This window comes from Entelurus aequoreus, linkage group LG01, assembly GCF_033978785.1.
Source record: "Entelurus aequoreus isolate RoL-2023_Sb linkage group LG01, RoL_Eaeq_v1.1, whole genome shotgun sequence".
Taxonomy (NCBI): domain Eukaryota; kingdom Metazoa; phylum Chordata; class Actinopteri; order Syngnathiformes; family Syngnathidae; genus Entelurus; species Entelurus aequoreus.
In genome coordinates this window covers 97,271,205-97,282,636 of record NC_084731.1, presented here as the reverse complement: position 1 = coordinate 97,282,636, position 11,432 = coordinate 97,271,205, and positions in this window count along the sequence as shown.

Genomic DNA, 11,432 nt, shown 5'->3' with positions numbered 1-11,432 from the left:
ACAGAAACAGAAAGAATAACCCTAACCCTAACCCTAACCCTAACCCTAACCCTAACCCTAACCCTAACCTTAACCCTAACCCCACACACACTTGTTATTTCATATGTTGACCACAGAGGAAGCACTTCAAATTTTTACACACACTTGTTATTCCATATGTTGACCGACACACAGACAATGTGAAAAATCCCTCCTTTTTGGGACCACCCTAATTTTGATAGATTTCACCACCAGGGGTGCAAATGAGACATTCTCTATTAGATGCAATGGTTTTCCGTATTAGGACCATGATTTATGTCCTAACTTGTTCACTGGTCCTCATATAGAAGGTACTTTTCCTTGTTGATGTCTCAAGAAGGGTAGAAATACAAGAACACACACACACACACACACACACACACACACACACACACACACACACACACACACACACACACACACACACACACACACACACACACACACACACACACACACACAAATTATTGTATTTTGTACCTTCTTGAGACCTCCGAAAAATGCCTACCTCTTTAGGACCACCCTTTCTAGATATATAAGGATTTGTATTTAAAACATTAATAATATATACATACTATGCAAATATAAAAAAGCTTGTTGTGAAAAATTAGTTGGAATTTCACAAGAAACAAATAAACATTTGGCAGTATTATAATAAAAGTCGCAATTTTACTCAAGGCAAGTCAACATTTTACAAGAAAAACTGAACATTTTGTGCACTATTATGATAAAAGTTGGAATTTTACTCGATAACAATCGCAATTTTACAAGAAAAGCTTAAATTTTGGGCAATTTTATGAAAAGTCATAGTTTTACTCGACAAAAGTCACAATTTTATAGGAAAAATTAAAAATGTTGGCAATATTATAATAATAATCGGAATTTTACTTGGCAAAATTTATAACAAAAGTGATCATTTTACTCCAAAAATTTCAGTATTTTACAAGAATAACAAAAAAAAATTGGCAATATTGTGAAAAAAGTCAGAATTTTATTTGACAAATGTCACCATTTTGCATTAAAAAGTAATAATTTCACATGAAAAAGTCATAATTTTACGAAAAAATATTGCAATATTACATAAACAGAAAGAATAACCCTAACCCTAACCCTAACCCCAACCCTAACCCTAACCCTACACACACTTGTTATTTCATATGTTGACCAGAGAGGAAGCACTTCAAATTTTTACACACACTTGTTATTCCATATGTTGACCGACACACAGTCAATTTGAAAAATCCCTCCTTTTTGGGACCACCCTAATTTTGATAGATTTCACCACCAGGGGTGCAAATGAGACATTCTCTATTAGATGCAATGGTTTTCTGTATTGGGACCATGATTTATGTCCTAACTTGTTCACTGGTCCTCATATGGAAGGTGCTTTTCCTTGTTGATGTCTCAAGAAGGGTAGAAATACAAGAACACACACACACACACACACACACACACACACACACACACACACACACACACACACACACACACACACACACACACAACACACACACACACACATTATTGTATTTCGTACCTTCTTGAGACCTCCGAAAAATGCCTACCTCTTTAGGACCACCCTTTCTAGATATATAAGGATTTGTATTTAAAACATTAATAATATATACATACTATGCAAATATGAAAAAGCTTGTTGTGAAAAATTTGTTGGAATTTCACAAGAAACAAATAAACATTTGGCAGTATTATAATAAAAGTCGTAATTTTACTCAAGGCAAGTCGACATTTTACAAGAAAAACTGAACATTTTGTGCACTATTATGATAAAAGTTGGAATTTTACTCGATAACAATCGCAATTTTACAAGAAAAGCTTACATTTTGGGCAATTTTATGAAAAGTCATAGTTTTACTCGACAAAAGTCACAATTTTATAAGAAAACTTAAAAATGTTGGCAATATTATAATAATAATCGGAATTTTTACTTAGCAAAATTTACAACAAAAGTGATCATTTTACTCCAAAAATTTCAGTATTTTACAAGAACAAAAAAAAAAAATGGCAATATTGTGAAAAAAGTCATAATTTTATATGACAAATGTCACCATTTTGCATTAACAAGTAATAATTTCACATGAAAAAGTCATAATTTTACTGAAAAATATTGCAATATTACAGAAACAGAAAGAATAACCCTAACCCTAACCCTAACCCCAACCCTAACCCTAACCCTACACACACTTGTTATTTCATATGTTGACCAGAGAGGAAGCACTTCAAATTTTTACACACACTTGTTATTCCATATGTTGACCGACACACAGTCAATTTGAAAAATCCCTCCTTTTTGGGACCACCCTAATTTTGATAGATTTCACCACCAGGGGTGCAAATGAGACATTCTCTATTAGATGCAATGGTTTTCCGTATTGGGACCATGATTTATGTCCTAACTTGTTCACTGGTCCTCATATGGAAGGTGCTTTTCCTTGTTGATGTCTCAAGAAGGGTAGAAATACAAGAACACACACACACACACACATTATTGTATTTTGTACCTTCTTGAGACCTCCGAAAAATGCCTACCTCTTTAGGACCACCCTTTCTAGATATATAAAGATTTGTATTTAAAACATTAATAATATATACATACTATGCAAATATAAAAAAGCTTGTTGTAAAAAATTACTTGGAATTTCACAAGAAACAAATAAACATTTGGCAGTATTATAATAAAAGTCGTAATTTTACTCAAGGCAAGTCAACATTTTACAAGAAAAACTGAACATTATGATAAAAGTTGGAATTTTACTCGATAACAGTCGCAATTTTACAAGAAAAGCTTAAATTTTGGGCAATTTTATGAAAAGTCATAGTTTTACTCGACAAAAGTCACAATTTTATAAGAAAACTTAAAAATGTTGGCAATACTATAATAATAATCGGAATTTTACTTGGCAAAATTTATAACAAAAGTGATCATTTTACTCCAAAAATGTCAGTATTTTACAAGAATAACAAAAAAAAAATGGCAATATTGTGAAAAAAGTCAGAATTTTATATGACAAATGTCACCATTTTGCATTAAAAATTAATAATTTCACATGAAAAAGTCATAATTTTACGGAAAAATATTGCAATATTACAGAAACAGAAAGAATAACCCTAACCTTAACCCTAACCCCAACCCTAACCCTAACCCTACACACACTTGTTATTTCATATGTTGACCAGAGAGGAAGCGCTTCACATTTTTACACACACTTGTTATTCCATATGTTGACCGACACACAGTCAATTTGAAAAATCCCTCCTTTTTGGGACCACCCTAATTTTGATAGATTTCACCACCAGGGGTGCAAATGAGACATTCTTTATTAGATGCAATGGTTTTCCGTATTGGGACCATGATTTATGTCATCACTTGTTCACTGGTCCTCATATAGAAGGTACTTTTCCTTGCTGATGTCTCAAGAAGGGTAGAAATACAAGAACACACACACACACACACACACACACACACACACACACACACACACACACACACATTATTGTATTTTGTACCTTCTTGAGACCTCCGAAAAATGCCTACCTCTTTAGGACCACCCTTTCTAGATATATAAAGATTTGTATTTAAAACATTAATAATATATACATACTATGCAAATATAAAAAAGCTTTTTGTGAAAAATTAGTTGGAATTTCACAAGAAACAAATTAACATTTGGCAGTATTATAATAAAAGTCGTAATTTTACTCAAGGCAAGTCAACATTTTACAAGAAAAAGTGAACATTTTGTGCACTATTATGATAAAAGTTGGAATTTTACTCAATAACAATCGCAATTTTACAAGAAAAGCTTACATTTTTGGCAATTTTAAGAAAAGTCATAGTTTTACTCCACAAAAGTCACAATTTTATAAGAAAACTTAAAAATGTTGGCAATATTATAATAATAATCGGAATTTTACTTGGCAAAATTTATAACAAAAGTGATCATTTTACTCCAAAAATTTCAATATTTTACAAGAATAACAAAAAAAAATTGGCAATATTGTGAAAAAAGTCATAATTTTATATGACAAATGTCACCATTTTGCATTAACAAGTAATAATTTCACATGAAAAAGTCATAATTTTAGGAAAAAATATTGCAATATTACAGAAACAGAAAGAATAACCCTGACCCTAACCCTAACCCCAACCCTAACCCTAACCCTACACACACTTGTTATTTCATATGTTGACCAGAGAGGAAGCACTTCAAGTTTTTACACACACTTGTTATTCCATATGTTGACCGACACACAGTCAATGTGAAAAATCCCTCCTTTTTGGGACCACCCTAATTTTGATAGATTTCACCACCAGGGGTGCAAATGAGACATTCTCTATTAGATGCAATGGTTTTCCGTATTGGGACCATGATTTATGTCCTAACTTGTTCACTGGTCCTCATATAGAAGGTGCTTTTCCTTGTTGATGTCTCAAGAAGGGTAGAAATACAAGAACACACACGCACACACACACACACACACACACACACACACACACACACACACACACACAAAAAACACATTATTGTATTTCGTACCTTCTTGAGACCTCCGAAAAATGCCTACCTCTTTAGGACCACCCTTTCTAGATATATAAAGATTTGTATTTAAAACATTAATAATATATACATACTATGCAAATATAAAAAAGCTTTTTGTGAAAAATTAGTTGGAATTTCACAAGAAACAAATTAACATTTGGCAGTATTATAATAAAAGTCGTAATTTTACTCAAGGCAAGTCAACATTTTACAAGAAAAACTGAACATTTTGTGCACTATTATGATAAAAGTTGGAATTTTACTCGATAAAAATCGCAATTTTACAAGAAAAGCTTACATTTTTGGCAATTTTATGAAAAGTCATAGTTTTACTCGACAAAAGTCACAATTTTATAAGAACACTTAATAATGTTGGCAATATTATAATAATAATCGGAATTTTACTTGGCAAAATTTATAACAAAAGTGATCATTTTACTCCAAAAATGTCAGTATTTTACAAGAACAACAAAAAAATTGGCAATATTGTGAAAAAAGTCAGAATTTTATATGACAAATGTCACCATTTTGCATTAACAAGTAATAATTTCAGATGAAAAAGTCATAATTTTACGAACAAATATTGCAATATTACAGAAACAGAAAGAATAACCCTAACCCTAACCCTAACCCTAACCCTAACCCTAACCCTAACCCTACACACACTTGTTATTTCATATGTTGACCAGAGAGGAAGCACTTCAAATTTTTACACGCACTTGTTATTCCATATGTTGACCGACACACAGTCAATTTGAAAAATCCCTCCTTTTTGGGACCACCCTAATTTTGATAGATTTCACCACCAGGGGTGCAAATGAGACATTCTCTATTAGATGCAATGGTTTTCCGTATTGGGACCATGATTTATGTCATCACTTGTTCACTGGTCCTCATATAGAAGGTACTTTTCCTTGTTGATGTCTCAAGAAGGGTATAAATACAAGAACACACACACACACACACACACACACACACACACACACACACACACACACACACACAAATTATTGTATTTTGTACCTTCTTGAGACCTCCGAAAAATGCCTACCTCTTTAGGACCACCCTTTCTAGATATATAAGGATTTGTATTTAAAACATTAATAATATATACATACTATGCAAATATAAAAAAGCTTGTTGTGAAAAATTAGTTGGAATTTCACAAGAAACAAATTAACATTTGGCAGTATTATAATAAAAGACGTAATTTTACTCAAGGCAAGTCAACATTTTACAAGAAAAACTGAACATTTTGTGCACTATTACGATAAAAGTTGGAATTTTACTCGATAACAATCGCAATTTTACAAGAAAAACTTCAATTTTGGGCAATTTTATGAAAAGTCATAGTTTTACTCAACAAAAGTCACAATTTTATAAGAAAACTTAAAAATGTTGGCAATACTATAATAATAATCGGAATTTTACTTGGCAAAATTTATAACAAAAGTGATCATTTTACTCCAAAAATTTCAGTATATTACAAGAACAACAACAAAATTGGCAATATTGTGAAAAAAGTCAGAATTTTATACGACAAATGTCACCATTTTGCATTAAAAAGTAATAATTTCACATGAAAAAGTCATAATTTTACGAAAAAATATTGCAATTTTACAGAAACAGAAAGAATAACCCTAACCCTAACCCTAACCCTAACCCTAACCCTAACCCTAACCCTAACCCTAACCCCACACACACACTTGTTATTTCATATGTTGACCAGAGAGGAAGCATTTCAAATTTTTACACACACTTGTTATTCCATATGTTGACCGACACACAGTCAATTTGAAAAATCCCTCCTTTTTGGGACCACCCTAATTGTGATAGATTTCACCACCAGGGGTGCAAATGAGACATTCTCTATTAGATGCAATGGTTTTCCGTATTGGGACCATGATTTATGTCATCACTTGTTCACTGGTCCTCATATGGAAGGTGCTTTTCCTTGTTGATGTCTCAAGAAGGGTAGAAATACAAGAACACACACACACACACATTATTGTATTTTGTACCTTCTTGAGACCTCCGAAAAATGCCTACCTCTTTAGGACCACCATTTCTAGATATATAAAGATTTGTATTCAAAACATTAATAATATATATATACTATGCAAATATAAAAAAGCTTGTTGTGAAAAATTAGTTGGAATTTCACAAGAAACAAATTAACATTTGGCAGTATTATAATAAAAGTCGTAATTTTACTCAAGGCAAGTCAACATTTTACAAGAAAAACTGAACATTTTGTGCACTATTATGATAAAAGTTGGAATTTTACTCAATAACAATCGCAATTTTACAAGAAAAGCTTAAAATGTTGGCAATTTTATGAAAAGTCATAATTTTATTCCACAAAAGTCACTATTTTATAAGAAAACTTAAAAAAAATGGGCAATATTATAATAATAATTAGAATTTTACTTGGCAAAAATATGACAAAAGTCATCGTTTTACTCCAAAAATTGTGCCGGTTTGTTATTCCCCCGCCTGTGCCCTGTTCAGTACGCACCATTCTCTTCTGTTTAGTGCCGTGCCTTGTAGAAGCTTTTCTTTTGGATTCTGCATTGTGAGTTATGGGATTTGTTGTCATTTCTAGGTGTTTTTCCTGTACGTGTTCATGGTGTTTTCTGCTCAGTGGCCTTGTGGTTAGAGTGTCCGCCCTGAGACTGGAAGATCGTGAGTTCAAACCCCGGCCGAGTCATACCAAAGACTACAAAAAATGGGACCCATTGCCTCCCTCAGCATCAAGGGTTGGAATTGGGGGTTGCGACGAACAGCCTTTGGGCTCCTTGAGTGGCCGCTGCTCACTGCTCCCCTCACCTCCCAGGGGGGGGGAGCAGTGAGGACAAATTTCAGTGTGACAATCATTGGGACTTCAACTTCATCTTATATAGTGTTAAAGTTTTTCCTGCATTTTAGGCGGCTTGGGACTTTAATGTGTTCCAAAATGTGCAAAAACTAGTAAGAAAAAAATAAGCACTACTGTGTCTATTTTGGGGGGAATTTTACCTGTGTACATAATTTTTGGATCCAGAACTATAAAATAAGTGCCAATGCCTTAGATCAGAGTTTTTCCAACCACACTAGTGTGCCGTGAGATACAGTCTGGTGTGCCGTGGGATATTATGTCATTTCACCTAATTGGGTTAAAAATATTTTTTTGCAAACCAGTAATAATAATCTGCAAATGTGCCGTTGTTGAGTGTCGGTGCTGTCAAGAGCTCGGCAGAGTAACCATGTAATACGCTTCCATATCAGTAGGTGGCAGCAAGTAGCTAATTAGGATAGGATAGGACTTTATTGTCATTGCACGAGTACAACGAAACTATGTTTTCAGCACAAACCCGTTCAAGATTAGACAAACAAACAGTGTACAGGGTTACAGAACAGGAACGCTGATGGGTCGCCACAAGGCGCCCCGTAAAAGATGGGAAAAAGGTAAAACGCTGGGGAATAAGATGAGTAAAAAAATACAATCTAGACTGGGCTCCTAAGGGGGCCTAGTCTGGAGTGGGAAAAAACCTCCATGCAATGCACACATAAACACGTTACATTTAATCACGACAACTCGCAACAGACGGGCGGGGTGTTGGGACCCTGGAGGTCGACTGCTGCTATGAAGCGCTGCCAGCCGTCCATCACCCCGAGGGGAAACAAGCGGTGGTGGAGGCGTGGGGTGGGGGAGGGAAGGGTGTGTGTGTGTGCATGTGCCCATTGTCTTGGATGTGATGATGTAATGTTCATAGACTGAGGCCGATCTGCATGCAAGCAAAAGTTTGACTCCAGGTGTCGTTGAGGAGGGAGGGAGGTCAAAAGCGTCCATCATTGAGTTGTCCTCGGGGGTGTTTTCAGAACAGCCTGTACCTGTTGTTCACAGCGTCAAGGCCATTCGAGGGAGTCAAATCCTAGATTAGGATGTTTGTTTTCCGCGAGCAGACAATACAATGACTTGTCTGTTCTATTCGTCCATGCTGACTGCTCTCATATTAAATGTTTCCTTTTCAAGCTTCTCCATGATGTGATCCATCTTGCGATTCAGTTCAGAAATCGCCACAGTCTGTGATCCCACAGCCCGGCCCAAACCTTCCATTGCGACGAACAGCCTTTGGGCTCCTTGAGTGGCTGCCATCGTCTTACGAATTTGAGGATACACCAGAGCAATGCCCAGCCCAATCAGCAGGTGCCCCGCGATCACGGTTCCAAATAGGTAGATGTCTTCCACGTCCTCGATGGAAAGGACTGAGAGGCACATGATTCTCCATTTATCCCAGGAATCTCTCACGTACCCCGCAGCAATGGTGCCATCAGGGCAGCCAGGCTCCCCCGAACCTCTTTTCCTCGTCGAAAAGATTTTGTCAATTACGTCGAGAGTCCAGCTGATCATTTCCATGTCTTATGTTTAGATTTGAGGACAGCGCAAAGAAAGAGGCTTCAAAAAAGTTCAGACAAGACAAAACAAAGAGAGCAAGTTGGGAGAAGAAGGGAGCGGAAAAAAATGTGACTGCCCTCACCAGAGGCAAGACAGAAAGATTGATGACTAATTGCTTTGTAGATGTCGGGAACATGGTTTGTTGTCATGATCCCAATATGCAGACGACAGTGTGCAGGTCAAAAGGTATCAAATGCTCAAACCAAAAATAAACAAAAGGCGAGTGCCGCTAAGAAAAAGCATTGAAGGCTATGCAAAACGAAAATAAATCTGAAATGTTTGCAAAGTAAACAAAAACAGAATGCTGGACGACAGCAAAGACTTACGGCGTGTGGAGCAGACGGCGTCCACAAAGTACATCCGAACATGACATGACAATCAACAATGTCCCCGCAAAGAAGGATAGCGACAACTTAAATAGCCTTGATTGCTAAAACAAAGCAGGTGCGGGGAATAGCGCTCAAAGGAAGACATGAAACTGCTACAGGAAAACACCAACAAAACAGGAAAAAACACCAAAATAGGAGCGCAAGACAAGAACTAAAACACTACACACAGGAAAACAGCAAAATTTACACCTACTTTGAGACAAGAGCTATAGTGATGCATGGTTGGTTATGGTTTAAAGCAGTGGTTCTTAACCTTGTTGGAGGTACCGAACCCCACCAGCTTCATATGCGCGGCGTGGCGAAGTTGGTAGAGTGGCTGTGCCAGCAATCGGAGTGTTGCTGGTTACTGGGGTTCAATCCCCACCTTCTACCTTCCTAGTCACGTCCGTTGTGTCCTTGGGCAAGACACTTCACCCTTTGCCTCTGATGGCTGCTGGTTAGCGCCTTGCATGGCAGCTCCCTCCATCAGTGTGTGAATGTGTGTGTGAATGGGTGAATGTGGAAATACTGTCAAAAGCGCTTTGAGTACCTTGAAGGTAGAAAAGCGCTATACAAGTATAACCCATTTATCATTTATCATTCACCGAACCCTTCTTTAGTGAAAAATAAAATGTTGGGTTTTTTTCAAATTCCAGACAAAGTTATATGTTTTTGGTAACACTTTAGCATGGGGAACATATTCTAAGTAACAAAGTCTTCATTTAGATTTATTTGGTTAGGGTTAGGGTTAGAGGGTTAGAGTTATAATAAGGCCATGCAGAATGAGGCATTAATAAGTACTTAATAATGACTAGGTAAGAGTCAATATGTTACTAATTTGCATGTTAATAAGCAACTAATTAATGGTGAATATGTTCCCCATACTAAAGTGTTACCATGTTTTTTACTGGTGCACAAAATGAAGCGTGCATGAACATCACCTTGTTCAAAGAACAAAACCAACACAGTGCATAAACTCACAACAAATTACACACCTGCAAATCAGTCTGACTTCTGCTGTTGCCGTATCCGTAATACGCCGATAGGGAGAAGTTTTTATTTACACGATGAGTCGGGTGTGTCTTGACCTCCGCCGAACCCCTGAGGCCGACTCACCGAACCTCTAGGGTTCGATCGAACCCAGGTTAAGAACCACTGGTTTAAAGTCATATCCAACAATTGGGACAAAGACTTTTTACTGTCAACTGAGTCTCGTTTTTTAATGATTTCTGCTGGTGGTGTGCCTCCGGATTTTTTCAACGCAAAAAAATGTGCCTTGGCTCAAAAAAAGGTTGAAAAGCATTGCCTTAGAGGGGCACTTTAAGGCCCATTACTGACTGCCGTTGTTTTTGTGTTTTCTTATATTATATGAGACATCCTTGGGGGGTGGACGTTTGTTCAGTTCTTTTGACAAGAAGCTTTCGTCCGTCGGCCCAAAACATTTCTGATAGGGCAGTGGTTCTTAACCTTGTTGGAGGTACCGAACCCCACCAGTTTCATATGTGCATTCACCGAACCCTTCTTTAGTGAAACTAAACGTTGTTTTTTTAATTCAAGACAAAGTTATATGTTTTTTTACTGGTGCACAAAATGAACCGTTCAAAGAACAAAACCAACACAGTGCATAAACTCACAACAAATGACACACCTGCAAATCAGATGGAAAATTAGAGGGAACATTGTTTGGGGGTATCCATAGTACGCCGATAGGGAGGAGTTTTTATTTACAAGATGAGTCGGGTGTGTCTTGACCTCCGCCGAACCCCTGAGGCCGACTCACCGAACCCCTAGGGTTCGATCGAACCCAGGTTAAGAACCACTGGTTTAAAGTCATATCCAACAATTGCGACAAAGACTTTTTACTGTCAACTGAGTCTCGTTTTTTAATGATTTCTGCTGGTGGTGTGCCTCCGGATTTTTTCAACGCAAAAAAATGTGGCTTGGCTCAAAAAAAGGTTGAAAAGCATTGCCTTAGAGGGGCACTTTAAGGCCCTTTACTGACTGCCGTTGTTTTTGTGTTTTCTTATATTATATGAGACATCCTTGGGG